The 15189-nt window shown below is 44.7% G+C and overlaps 1 long non-coding RNA gene across 1 annotated transcript; it reads right to left on the bottom strand.

Annotated features, from left to right (window-relative positions):
* Nucleotides 1-35: 35 nt before the first annotated feature.
* On the bottom strand, nt 36-7860 carry LOC309663643. Its single transcript, XR_014265385.1, has 2 exons — nt 1100-7860; nt 36-691 (listed from the first exon to the last, which is right to left on the bottom strand). It is a non-coding gene; the product is annotated as an uncharacterized lncRNA (long non-coding RNA).
* Between the last annotated feature and the right edge of the window lie 7329 nt (nt 7861-15189).

The raw sequence follows: 15189 nt of genomic DNA, 5'->3' as shown, positions 1-15189 counted from the left end.
GCATATCGACAGGACAGGGCAGCTGATTTGGTCTTGGGTTGGTGTTTATTCTGCATTAGGTTGTAAACGTGTCTTCTGTTCCTCAGACTGTGACCTCTTTGAGGCTGGTTAGCCAGAATTCTACCTTATTGCTCCCCTATTCTCCAGATGCAGCTTCCACCTCATGGTCCAAGATGGCTGCTTGAACTACCTCGCCTTCTAATCTGCGACCAAGCCAAAGGAAAGGAAGAGGGTCATGCCCCACCCCAAGCCCTAATCTTTAAGTACATTTCCCTGGAGTTGCACCTACTGCTCCATTTACATTCCATGGGTCAGAACTTAGTTATACAACCACATCTCACTAGGAAATATAGCCTTTATTTCAGAAATCATGTGCACAGCTGAAGCCGGGGTGGGTGGTGTGTTTCCAGGGAAGAAGGGGAGTACAGACACTGCAATCTCAGCCAAGCCATGCTTGGCTATGTGACCTTGGACAAGCCCCTGACTTTCTCTGGCCCTCAGTTTCCCTATATCCAAAGTAAGAGATTCAGGCCAGATAACCTCTCTCCAAAGTCCTTTTCAGTTCCAAAATTCTCTAATCAGTAGCTTACTGTTTTATAATTCCTTTCAACCTAGGTGAATCTGATGTCGTTCAAACAAAAGGAGACCTCTCTGCCAAGTACATGGCAGAATCAACTGTTGGAATTAAAACCTGCTGGTGGGGCTTCCCTGGTGGTGCAGTGGTTAAGAATCTGCCTGCCAATGCAGGGGACACAGGTTTGAGCCCTGGTCCGGGAAGATCCCACATGCCACGGAGCAACTAAGCCCGTGCGCCACAACTACTGAGCCTGCGCTCTAGAGCCCGCGAGCCACAACTACTGAGCCTGTGCTCTAGAGACCACGAGCCACAACTACTGAAGCCTGTGCACCTAGAGCCCATGCTCTGCAACAAGAGAAGCCACAGCAATGAGAAGCCCTCACACTGCAACAAAGAGTAGCCCCCACTTGCCGCAACTAGAGAAAGCCCATGCGCAGCAACGAAGACCCCATGCAGCCAAAAATAATAAATAAATAAATAAAATTTATTTTTAAAAAAGTAAAATAAAATAAAAAATAAAACCTGCTGGTGATGAGAAGGGGTTTAGGAACTTTACCTTCTAGACTATTGTCAAAATAGGCTAACTAAGCACATCTAGCAGATAAAAAGTCCAACAGTGTGTGATACCACCCATGCAGACACTGATGCTCCTGGGTTTCCAAGCTGGCTCTCACTCTTCTGTACCTGTTTGGTTTTTCTGCTTAGGATTTAAAGGACTGTGTCTATTGAGGGGAGAAGAGCAACCCCAAGGAGCTTTAATACCCCACTAATGATACAGTATGAAACGGCAGGACTGCTGGGCCAGTGGTCTATTATTCCTAGTATACTGAGTTGTGATTATATATATTTTTTAATTGAGATATAATTTACATGTCATAAAATTCACCATTTTAATGTGTACAATTCAGTGGTTGTTAGCATAGTCATAAAGTTGTGCAACTAGCACCAATGTCTAATTCTAGAACACTTCATCCCAAAAAGAAACCCTGCACCCATTAGCAGTCACTCACGTTTCCTGCCCTCCCCCGAGCCCCTGGCAACCATGAATCTACTTTCTGCCTCTGTGGATTTGCCTATTCATACAAGTGAAATCATTTAATAATATGGCCTTTCTGTCTGGCTTCTTGTACTTAATATAATATTTTCAAAGTTCATCCATGTACCATCTATCAGTACTTCATTCTTTTTTATTGTGTAATAATATTGTATTGTGTGGATAGGCCACATTTTGTTTGTGCACAACTGTTATTGATGGATATTGGGGTTGTTTCCACGTTTTGGCGATTATGATTCCTATGATTATTTTTGTGTGGACATATGTTTCTAATTCTCTTGGGTGCTGTGGTTATATTCTGCAGGAAGAATCCACAGCTCAATTAAATAGGGGTGCTGCTCCCCTCACCAAAAAAAGGAGGGTTATGTAATGAGGTAAATTTGGGATATGCAGAATCATACCAAGTTAAATGGGTTTCTTTACTGAACTCGTGAACTTTCAGGTTGGCAAAGTGCATTGTGGATTGCATAAGAGGTGAACGTAGGCAATACGTACCAGTCGTTAAGAGGACCAACTCTGGAATTAGGCAGACCCAACTTGCTAGTTGAGTGAACTTGGAGAAAGTTAAACTCTCTGAGCCTTAGTTTCCTCATCTTTAATAAGGGGATTATAATACCCACCTCATGAAGATGAAATAAAGAATGTAAGATTCCTACTTTATAGTTGGTATTTAATAAATGAGATTATTGTTCTTGTTTTGTTTTTTTGTTTGTTTCTTTTTGGCCTTGCCATGCGGCTTGCAGGATCTTAGTTCACTGACCAGGGATTGAACCAGAGCCCGTAGCAGTGAAAGTGCTGAGTCCTAACTGCTGGACCGCCAGGGAATTCCTGAGATTATGATTCTTCTAAACTGTCATATTGATAAAGACAGGAAAAATATCGACTTGTCCATATCTAGACCTCACCATCTAGTACAGAGCCTGGCATGCAGGCAGTGACTAATAAATATTGAATTAGTTACTCATTCGAGGCACATTTCCTAGGAATAATAAGCCTCAGAACAAGATTTGGTACTAATTTTTTTCTTAAATTTGAACTTAGTATACTGAATTAGTACATCTTTACCTTCTATTTTTCATATTTTCTTTTTTACATTGTGGTAAAATATGCATAACATAAAATTTACCACTTTAACCATTTTTAAGTGTATAGTTCAGTGGTAGTATGTATATTCACATTATTATGCAACTATCGCCATCACCCATCTCCAGAACTTTCTCCAAAATCGTCCTAAACTGAAACTTACCTATTAAACAATATATCCCATTCCTCTCACCCCCAGCCCCTGGCAGTCACATCCTACTTTCTGTCTCTATGAACTTGACTACTGTAAGTACCTCATATAAGTGGAATCATACCATATTTGTCCTTCTGTGATTGGCTTATCACACTTAGCATAATGTCTTCAAGGTTCATTCATGGTGAAACATATATCAGAATCTCCTTCCTTTCCATTGTTTATCCAGTCATCTGTCACTTGAGTTGCTTCCACCTTTTGGCTATTGTGAACAATGCTACTATGAACATGGGTGTACAGATAACTGATTGTGTCCATGCTTTCAGTTCTTTTGAGTATATACTCAGAAGTGAAATTGCTGGATCATGGGGTAATTCTATTTTTAATTTTTTTTGAGGAACCGCCATATTGTCTTACATTCCCACCAGCAGGACATAAGGATTCCAATTTCTCCACCTCCTCACCAACACTTGTTATTTTCTGTGTGTGTGTGTATGTGTTTGTTTTTTGGTTTTTTTATATATTTATTTTTATTTTGGCTGCGTTGGGTCTTCGTTACTGCGCGCGGGCTTTCTCTAGTTGCGGCGAGCCGGGGCTACTCTTCATTGCAGTGCGCAGGCTTCTCTTGTTGCAGAGCACGGGCTCTAGGCAAGTGGGCTTCAGTAGTTGTGGCATGCAGGCTTCAGTAGTTGTGACTCCAGGGCTCTAGAGCGCGTGTTCATTAGTTGTGGCGCACGGGCTTAGTTGCTCCGCGGCATGTGGGATCTTCCCGGACCAGGGATCAAACCCATGTCCCCTGCATTGGCAGGCGGATTCTTAACCACTGTGCCACCAGGGAAGTCCAGTTCTTTGTTTTTTTTAATAGTAGCCATCCTAATGGGTGCGAGGTGGTTTTGATTTGCATTTCCCTAATTAGTGATGCTGAGCATCTTTTCATGTGCTTATTGGCCATTTGTATACCTTATTTGGAGAAATGTCTATCTAAGTCCTTTGCTCATTTTTTAATCAGGTTGTTTTGTTGTTTTCGTTGTTGTTGAGGTGTAGGAGTTATTTATGTATTCTGGATATTAACCTCTTATCAGTCACATGATTTGTAAATACATTCCCCCATTCTGTGGGTTCCCTTTTCACTCTGTTGAAGTGTAATTAACAGAAAAGTTTAAAATTTTGATGTAGTCCAATTTATCTATTTTTTCTCTTGTAACTTGTGCATTTGGTGTCATATCCAAGAAATCACTGCTAAATCTAATGTCGTAAAGCTTTCCCCCTATGTTTTCTTCTAAGAGTTTTTATAATTTTAGCTCTTACATCTAGGTTTTTATGTAACTTGAGTTAATTTTTCTATAGGGAAAGGTCTTTGTTTTCTTTGGGGGCTAAAAGTGTGCCTGAGCCCGTCCCCTTACGCGGTTAGTAACCCCAGCCAGGGTGCTCACCTGCTCTCCGATTGTATGATTCATTATTCCATTACTGTTAACAATACTATTCAATACCTTGCAAATACTTAATGGTTTATATTTTTCCAACTGCTCAATAATCAGGGAGAGCTATCGTCCTTGCTTTAGAAATGAAGATGCTGATACGCAGTAGGCGTAAGCGACTTACCTGAGGTGAAACAGCCAGAAAGTGATGGAGCCAGGACTCAGCCCAGATGCCCTAACTACTATTGTGGGTTTATTTGTTAGTTCCCTAAGATATAATGTTTTATTTTACTCTGGTTTTCTTTCACCAATTTATTCATTAATTCATCAGATATTTTCTTTAGTGATAATAATAACTTCATATTGTTAAAAAATAAAAAAACAAGAATAAATAGCACATGTAATTCCTTTGTAGTCCTCTCCTGGCCATACACGAATGGAGATTGATGTACTTATGTCTTTTGTTATAGAAGCTAAGAGCATGGGCTCTGTGTGCATGACCATGGGCAAATTAGTAACCTCTCTCAGACTCAGTGTCCTCATTTGTAAAATGAGGATAATAGTGCCTTCCTCACAGGGTCATTGTGAGAATTAAATGTGTGAACTCATGTGAAGCACACAGATTTACCTTGCTTTTAGTAATGGCTCAATGTGAACTATTGTCTTCTTAATAACAAACAACCAATAAAAGCCAAATTCTAAGAAAGGCCAGTGAGAATTGATGATTTGAGGCCTTGGTTCCCATAATTAGCCATGTGTATCAGCGTCACCTGTGATGCTTGTTAGTAATATGGAGTCCAGGGTTCTGATCCTGAATATTCTGATTTAGAAGCAAGATCAGAAACTCTGTGGGTTTAACAAGTTCCTCAGGTGATACAGCTCCATAATCACTGGATCTGTGGGAACCACTGATTTAAGCTTTGCCCAGATGCCAACATGAATTGAATTCCCATTAGAACCTACAGGGCCTCAGCAGGCCACGGGCTCCTCTCCCAAGTGTCACCAGCCTCCAGCTCTGGATCCTGCATTCCTCCTGCTGTCTTCCTAAAACAATCAGTGCATCTGGCTTAACATTGTTGGTACTTAGCGACCCAAGGTAGGCGTCATCAACAATCCATTCACTCACGTACCGAATCCCTCCTATGTGCCCGGTCCTGTGCTTAGAACTCTTCTTTTGCTCCCAGCTGAGGCCCATTCGTCTCCCCAGCCCCTCAGTGTAGCATTGAGCAAACATTTTCAGTGGCCTTACTGTGTGCTTGGTGCCTAATGCTTGTTGCCGGGGATACCTCTATAAATAAGAGGGTCTGTGGATTAGACACAGTACAGAGTGGACACCCTGTAAAAGGATCTCTGTGTTCCTGAACTTGCTTCTGACCCCCTTGCCTTGCCCCTGGTGCCCAGATCTCTGGGTTTTCCAGCTCACTACCTCGCAATTTGTTCTTCCACATTCCTTCTCTCTGCACCTCTATTTTTACCTCTATTTTAAATTTTATACTTGCATTGTCTACCCAGCCCCGACCTTGGCTCTTCTCAAACCACCTTGGGTATTAATTCTGCTTGTCAGGACTTCTAGGGCCCCCTGCTCTAGAGCTGCTTCCACTTCCACCTGATTTACCAGTATTTTAGGCAAGACTCAGGCCTAAATTCCAGAGGTCCTGTTCTCCTCTTCCATGTTGAAAATGGTCACCATGTATCCCCACCCTTTTGGGAGTGAGCTGGAGAGTTTGTAGGACTCTGCCCCATTGTACTCTTGGACTCTTTTGCCAGTTTTCCTTTATTTTATACTTTTCCCCATATGTATTTATATATATCGCTAATATATATAATGTAAATTATTTTCCCTACTTCCTTCAACTGCCCCTTTTCCTAAGGCTCACATAACCATTTTAGTATTTTGGTTGTGAGCAGAAAATATAGTTGATGGAATTCTAAAGTTTCAATCCTAATATATCTCCCACTTCACAAATCAAGGCACACAAAGTGAGTGACGGTAACATACTTGCCTTAGCATCTGAGTGGAGATTAATACCACAGTTCTTTGACCTCTTGGCCTGGGCAGAGTTTTTGCTGGTCAGTCAGAGTGGCCATGACACTGGGGAGGAGATCCTCTGATCCAGTTCAATGACAGAGTTGTTTTTAATTTGTGGGTAACTTACTGAGGTCCTCAAAGGTGGCTCTACCTCCTGAAAATAATGACCCAACCTCTTGTGAGCTCTGCTTCCAGTGGTGAAAGTCAAATCTCTTTAGGGACAATAGAGACAGTATTGTGTGATGGTTAGGGCACAGGCTGCCTGGGGTTGAATCCTGGCCCTACTAGAGCAAATTACTTAACCTTAACTTAGTTTTCTCATCTGGGAAATGGAGGTATTGTTAGTACTTGTTTCATGGGTAGGTAACAAGAATAAAATTATTATATCCATAAACACTGAAGACTCAGCAGTAAGTATTTGAAAAAAGAATTATCATAGGTACAATTGGTGACCACTGACCACATGCTTTACTCACATTATCTTCAATCTTTCAACACCCCTGGAAGGTTTGTATTCAGATATACATTTTCAGAGAGGAGAGGTGATTTACCCACAGTCACCCAGCCAAAAGCAATTTAGGAGCTGAGAGTTACGCTAAAGGGCTGTCTGATTCCCAAGCTGCCTCTTCTTCCAAAACAGCTTCTACCAATCCTCATTCTTTCTCTCTGTCTCTCTCAGCTCAGCTAAAAATATCCTGAGCAGCATCCTCATTAGCTAATATGCATACATTATTTTTTGCTTTCTGAACATAATTGGCTCATTCAAAGGGAAGGCTTCCACCTACATGAAGGAAGGAGCTGAGCTGCTCTGTGAAAACCCATCTGAATTCAGAAAAGTCAGCTGCCTGGGGAAGCCCCTCTGCTTCCAGGCTTGTGTCCCTAGCTGGATGGCAGCGTGGCAGAGTGGAAAACAAACCTGCCATTCACACACTCCCGCCACATTTGAGCTGAGTGACTTTGGGCAAGTCCCTTCCCATTTCCCAAGAGTCAGTCTCCTCAGCTGTTAAATGGAGCTCTTAGAAGCACTTGCCTTAGAGTTGTGGTGAAGATTAAATGAGATAATACGTGGGGCCTGACATTTAGTATACAGCCCCTCAAAATCTGGGAGCTTCTACGACATAGGCATCCTGTATAGAATAAACAACCAACACTTGCAGGAGAGGCAGGATGGCTTAGTGATGAAATGCCCAGGGTCTGGAGTCAGGGGGATGATGGATCAAACCCCAGCATGTACCAGGCTCTGGTTCTGTGACACAGTTTCTTTCTCTCCCCAAGCCTCAGTTTTCCTGTAGTAAAAAAGATATAATATATATAAAGAGCTCAATAATGAACAGTGGCTGCATTCACAGCAAGCCTCCCCAACCAGATCATCTCTCTGACAGCAGTGGGAGTAATTGATTTCTGCTTTTAGGGCAGCGCACACATGGACACCACAGAGTGCTCATCCTGGGGCAGAGCATGTGTGCTCCGGGCAGCTAAAGCCAAACTGTCTGCCCCGACTTCTCCTGCTGGTAATGTGGCTGATGACAGCTTAATGGACTCTTTACCCTTGAATGCTAAGGGGAAAATAACTCATGGCATAATAACATATGAATGTAGTGTGGGTTTTTTTCTTCTTCTTCTTGAGCAATGTAGAGAGAGAGAGTCAGAAACATATGCAGACTTGAGCCAGCAATCTGAACCTCCCTCTTCCTGGTCCTGTCTGTATGGGGGACAGATTTAGCCATTGTAATTAACCAAATCATTCAGGTTTGTAAAATATAGCCATAGCCATGTGCGTGTGTGTGTGTGTGTTTCCCTGAATGACCTGGATGCAGGACGCAGTCAGTTTATGATGAGAGGATGTGAATGCCCCTAAATTATTGATTTTCCAGGGACAAGCCACATGGGTTGTCCTTGGAATGGATGGGTAAACGTACACACTCAGGCGCACACATACACACACACACAGACACACACACACACACACACACTGTTATGGAGAAGCTGGTCAAAGATCCACCTGCATGACTTTCAGAAATCCATGCCATCCTGACCAGTCAGGTAGGGAATCCCTGCTGTGGGAAGTTAACATTTTCCTCAACCTCACAGTCTGAGGGAGGAAGTCGTTCATGGCAGCCACAGACACCTCCATCAGATTGAGAGGGGCCAGGGAGGCAGGGCTGAGGGCAGAGAACTGTGTGGAAAGGTGGGGAGACCACAGACTTGAAGAGTCAGGTTGACCTGGGTTCAAATCCACCATCCTGACTTTGGGCAAGCCTCTTCTTCATCTCGGAGCCTCGGTTTCCCCAGCTGTAAAATGGATTTCATAACAACCCCTGGCATGGTGCTATGACAACTAATGATAAAACAGGTAAAGACTTGGCAGGATGGGAGGGCCGGTGCCAGGCTCAGGGTAGTGCAGGGTACAAGGTGTCTCTGCTCCCTTGGGAGGAAATCCAGGCCAGGCAGGAGGTGTGCAGAGTCCCAACTCCCATGCAGCGCAGGGGGCGTCCTTTCCAGCCACCCAGAGCCTTTCCGAAAAGGAAGTGTGTGGAAGCATGCAGCTCTCCATCTGGCTAATGTTCACTTGTGTTTTCTACTGGAGAGCATCACTTTTTTCACCTCACCTGGTTTGTTTACCCAAACAAGCTGCTCATTAACAACACGAATTGCATTTTCTGCAATTCTGTTGACAGCACAAATGTCTGCAGTCAGCTTGGGAGTTTGGAGGGAACTGTTGCCGGATCCCAACCAGCCCAGCCAGCGCAGCTTCTGAGGAAAGAAGTCAAGGCCGTGCGGGGGTCTGAGTGGCTGGGGCCTGCTGGCAAGTCCAGCCCCGGGTCTCCAGGCCCTGAGTGGAGACAGGGCCCTGGGCCCCCCTGAGAGAGATGAGGCACTTTCCTGAAAACAAAGGTAGACACAAAAAGATTTTCAAGAGGGGGGGAGGTGGGTGGGGGAAGGAGCCAGACACGAAAGAGTAGATGATAACCCCAGACAGAGGTTCAGACCTGGCAGGGGGGAGGCCCAGCCTCAACAGGGAGACCTTTAGGGGCTTCCCTTGTGGACCCAGCAAAGCCTACATTCAGCTGCCTTTGGCGCATCTGGCAACAAGAAGCAGATGAGAAAAATAAAAAATAATTATCTCTCTTCTTGTCTTGGCCCCAAAAGGCTGAGCTCAACCTGGTTTGCCAAAGCTCTACCCTCTCATCTCCGTTGCTCAAGTGGGAAGAAAGACGAGGTTTTTAATGTGTATGTTCATTTATTTTAAATGATTGCCCTCAGAATGGTTTCTTTTCTGTCCATTTCCTCATTCAATAAGTTTCTGTTGATGGTTTACTGATTGCCGGACAATTGTTGCTGAGGGGTATGGAAGTGAGAAAAGACACAGCCCCTGCCCTCTTGGAGTTGGTAGTCTAGTGGAGGGAGTGATATTAAATTATATGACACATAATGGCAATTCATGATGAGTTGGATGAGGGAGAAGTCCAGGATGGAAACACGTAACAGGGAGACTTGACCTCTGGCAGGGACCATCAGTGGCATCTTCTAGAAAAAGTGAGATTGAAGCTGACACCCCAATTAAGAGAAGTTATCTAACCGAAGAGCGGCAAGGAGTGATGGGCCTATGTGTTTGGTTTCAGATTTTATCAAGACACCAAAGAAAGTCTTTGGGTTCCTCCTCTGTCTGAGGGAAATCTTGCATGGAACCTGGGAAGTAGATGATACCTGCCTGACTATTTGAGATAAGCTCTAGGAGGCAAAGCCCCAGTGAATACCATGGTCTGCCATATAGTACACATACACACATTTGTTAGTTAAAAAAGAAAATAGGAGGGGGTGCGGGTAGGAATTTCATGCAGGGAACAGCATATGCAGAGCCTCAATATGTGCCCACCCCCCACCGTGTTAATGTTAACAATAAATCAATAAACAATACTGTTAAACATGTACCTGCAGTGGCTCTCTGTATATGATCAGAGTTCAAATTCGCAGCATCTCAGTGAGGTTAGGTCACCATCCTCACAGTTAGGGAAATTCCCAATTCAGGGTTCTGCTCCTCCTTTATGATGATAACTCACAATTTGCTCATGCCCCCTCCTCACCCTGGCAGACCAGGTTCTTAACACAGCTCTTATCTCAAGAATGGGTGATACCAGTTATCCAGCCAGACCCCAATGCCCAGAGCCCAGAGGTAGGACAGAAAACACTGGGGCCTTAGAGCCAGAACATCCTTCCCCTCCTTGCTAGGGGATCAAACATTCCTCATTGTGGCTTTTACTTTCCCCACCCCCTCCTAACAAATGATTTATTCTGTAGGGCCTCCTGATCCAACCCAAAGTCAAGAGGGTTAGGAAAATATTAACAGAGATGTGTTGAGCTATTATCCCACACCAGGCACTGTTTTAAGTGCAGTTACTTGTATTAATGCATTTAATCCTCCCACTCACCCTGTGAGGAAGACACTTGATCATTCCCATTTAACAGATGAGGAAACTGGGGCATCAAGCTATTAAGTGACTTGTGGATAACAGCACCCATTGTACTTTCCCCACCCCTTGTCCCTCCTCAACTTTTTCTGGTGGTGGATCAACAATTGTTGATCTCTTCTATGTACCACACACTGTACATACATAGTTTCATTTAATCCTCACATGAACCACCAGGTAGAAGTGGTTCTTTTTTTTTTTTTTCTTTTTTTTAATTTATTTATGGCTGTGTTGGGTCTTCGTTTCTGTGCGAGGGCTTTCTCTAGTTGAGGAAAGCGGGGTCCACTCTTCATCGTGGTGCGCGGGCCTCTCACTATCGTGGCCTCTCTTGTTGCGGAGCACAGGCTCCAGACGCGCAGGCTCAGTAGTTGTGGCTCACGGCCCTAGTTGCTCCGTGGCATGTGGGATCTTCCCAGACCAGGACTTGAACCCGTGTCCCCTGCATTAGCAGGCAGATTCTCAACCACTGCACCACCAGGGAAGCCCTAGAAGTGGTTCTTATCCCCATTTTACAGAGAAGAAAACTGAAGCTCAGAAAGAGAAGTGACTCATCCCCTGTTCCTGGGTTGGAGAAAATCTTAAACCCTGGTCTGTTTGATTCCAAAGCCCACATGCTCACCCCAACTTCCAAGTCAGGCAGGATTCTAGTGCATGCTACTGTCTCCTGAAGTCCTCACCCAGGAAAGGTATCCACGGTGGTATCATCACACCTGACACAGTTGGGAAAAAGAGTATCCAGCCTAGGGCTTCCCTGGTGGCACAGTGGTTAAGAATCCACCTGCCAATGCAGGGGACACGGGTTCGAGCCCTGGTCTGGGAAGATCCCACATGCCGCAGAGCAACTAAGCCCGTGAGCCACAACTACTAAGCCTGCGCTCTAGAACCCGTGAGCCACAACTACTGAGCCCACAAGCCACAACTAATGAAGCCCGTGCGCCTAGAGCTTGTGCTCCGCAACAAGAGAAGCCACCGCAATGAAAGGCCTGCGCACTGCAAGGAAGAGTAGCCCCCGCTAGCTGCAACTAGAAAAAAGAAAGCCCTCGTGCGGCAACAAAGACCCAACACAGCCAAAAATAACTAACTAACTAAATAAAAAAAAAAAAAAGAACATCCAGCCTAGACTTCAATCTCCTCACTTGATAATGGAGATAAAAACCCTTAAATCCTAGAATTATTTAACAGATTAAATGAGATCATGTCTGCTAGGTACTGGGCACATCGAGGCACTTGAGAAATCCTTTTTTGCTCCCTTCCTCCAACTCTTCCCAGTCATTCAGACAGTCTTGGTTTGTGTGAGTCTGTCCAGTTCCAGTGGGTGCCCATCCTCACCATCAGGCAAGGCAGGATGTACCTTGAGGGTGGAAACGTTGCCCTCTGTTCCAGTTTCCTCTGGGCGTTGTAAGGTGCTGTGTACACCTACAGCCCCACACAAATAATCACTAATAGCAGTAATAAACCACTCAGCTTTCATTTACTGCCAAGCACAACGCATTCTGACACGACTAGAAAGGCAAGCCCATGGCTGCACAGACATGGGAAGTCATTTTCCAAATGGGCATTTTCTTTGGAAGAACTAATTTAGCCTCATTTCCGGCAGGCTGCATTCCTGAGGCCTCTAAGTACAGAGATTCAAACTGGCCGGGGTATATCCTGGGCTCAAGTGAGGGCCAGTGCTCAAGAGAAAGAAGACCATCGACTCCAAGAAGCACATATTGGCTGGAGTGCATCATACAGGTAGGGAAACTGAGACCCAGAGATGGGAAAAACAAAGTAACACTATTAATCATCCCAGCTACCATTTACCTAGCTAGAGATGATGGTAGAGACAGTTCCAGAAGAAAGTCTCTTCCAACAGGAAGCAATCAGCCACCAGTTAGAACAATCTAAATGAGCCCAAACACTCTCCAGACTGGTCATGAAAAAAATTTGAGCCTTTTCAGAAAGCAATTTAGTGGATGTGTCAAAAGACTTTTAAAAGTTTATGCTCTTTGATATAGTCATTTCCCTTCTCAAAAATCTGACATCAACAATCAATGATGGAGACAAAATAAATGCACAAAAATGGTCTCTGCAGCATTACTTATATATGTCTCAGTTTTTTACTGAGCACTTACTATGTGCCAGTCAGTGCATGGCACTGTCCTGCGGTAGATAAGACCTCAGGTTACCCAGGGCCGTTAAGTCCCCTTCATTCCCTAAGGAGGTAATGTGACAGAATAGAGGGAGCCTGGGAGTTGGAAAGACCTGGGTTTTTTTTTCATTCTTTCTTTCATTCACTCACTCGCTGATTCAGTCTACAAATATTTATTTAAAACCCTTATATGGGGCTTCCCTGGTGGCGCAGTGGTTGAGAATCTGCCTGCCAATGCAGGGGACACGGGTTCGAGCCCTGGTCTGGGAAGATCCCACATGCCGCGGAGCAACTAGGCCCGTGAGCCACAATTACTGAGCCTGCGCGTCTGGAGCCTGTGCTCCGCAACAAGAGAGCCCGCGCACCGCGATGAAGAGTGGCCCCCACTTGCCGCAACTAGAGAAAGCCCTCGCATAGAAACGAAGACCCAACACAGCCAAAAATAAATAAATAAATAATTAAAAAAAAAAAAAAAACCCTTATATGTAAACATAGAATTATCTTATGACCTAGCAGTTCTACTCCTAGGTATACAACCAAAATAACTGAAAACAGGTATTCAAGCAAATACTTGTTCATGAATGTTCTTATCAGCATTATTCATAATAGCCAAAATGTGGAAACAACCCAAATGTCCATCAACCAACAAATGAATGAACAAAATGTGGCATATTCGTACAATGGACTATTATTCAGCCATGGAAAGGAATGAGGCACTGATACACGCTACAACTTGGATGATCCTTGAAAACATTATGCAAAGTGAAAGAAGCCAGACACAAAGGTCACATATTGTATGATTCCACTGATATGAAATGTCCAGAATAGGCAAATCCATAGAGACAAAAAGCAGATTGTTGATTGCCAGGGGCTGAAGAGAAGAGGAAATGAGGAGAAACTACTTAATGGGTGCAGGGTATCCTTTTGGGGTGATGAAAATGTTTTGGAACTAGATGAAGGTGATGATTGCACAACATTGTCAATATACCAAATGCCACTGAGTGGTACATTTTTAAATGGTTAATTTTAAGTTACGTGAATTTCACCTAAAAAAAAATCCTTATTTGATTTTTAGGGAATTAGGTACTTGTTCTAAGAATGAGACAAAATCCCTGCCTCCATGGAGCCTGGGGCAGGCAGTCAACAAATGAGTAAACAAAACAAAACAAAAACTAGACGATTGCAGCTTGTGATAAAGCTAAAGCAGGGTAGGGAGAAAAACTGAGTGGGAAGGGGAATTTTTTTGGTCATGTGCTTGGGGAAGGGCTCTCTGAAGAGATGACATTTAAGAAAGAGCTAAGTGAGGTGAAGGAGTGAATGATGTGGATATCTGCGGGGGAGGAATGTTCCATGCAGAGGGAAGGGCAGGTGCAAAGGTGCTGGAGGAAGGATGAGCTTGGCAAGTTGTAGCCCAGCAAGGAGGCTGGTGTGACAGAAGCAGAGGGAACGAGGGAGAGTCCGGAAGGGGGCAGCCCATGACCTCCTCTGAACCAAACCCTCATTTCTAAAAATGGGCCAGAATCCCTACCTTGAAGGTCAGCCGTAAGGATGGGAAAAGGTCCCAGGCTTTGCCAGCATGTGAGAACAAGTACATTAGTACAAAGTCTTCTCTTTCTGGATTCTAGAAAACCAGGCTTTCACAGTTCCAAGCAGGTCTGGGATTCACAGGGGTGCTTACATTTGTCCACATCCCAGACCTGGACATCGCACACTGTCTCACCTGGACAGACTAGGACTGGGTGGGGACCTGTACGGAGGGCACTTCCGGTCCCTCTGGGCCTGCAGCTCGAGCCACCAGCTAGGGATCATCATCACCCTGTGAAGTGAGGAGAACGCCCCCCTCCGTGTGCTCAGTGGGCGAGGGCGGGTCCCCACAGCAAGGCTGTTTGGGGCCTGAGTGTCACACAATTCAGTGAAGTATTTAGGTTCTTTCAATTCAAGGATGTAGCCCTTTGTTCTCTGGGGCACACAACGGGATGGGTTTCATTAGTGCCCCTGCTCACCTTCCTTTTAAAGTCTCTCTCATTATACCAAACAACTTGATGGGAAGTTCTCTCAGAGCCCTCATCCTTCCCCTGCCGTGTAGCCGGGTCTCCACCACCCCAACTCTGGGTAAGTCCAAACCTCTGTGGGGGGCAGGGCTCAGTGCCTACTGGGTATTCTCCACGTGCTTCCCAGATCCACTCTCCCCTCTCCGTCACTCTGCTCTGTGCCCCCGGTTCCGCTACTCTCTGGCTTCTGGTTGGGTTCAGCCAAGGGGGAACACCAGCAGGA

This window comes from Balaenoptera physalus (assembly GCF_965194825.1).
Source record: "Balaenoptera physalus genome assembly, chromosome: 7".
NCBI classification, from domain to species: domain Eukaryota; kingdom Metazoa; phylum Chordata; class Mammalia; order Artiodactyla; family Balaenopteridae; genus Balaenoptera; species Balaenoptera physalus.
This window is presented reverse-complemented; position numbering and strand designations above follow the sequence as displayed.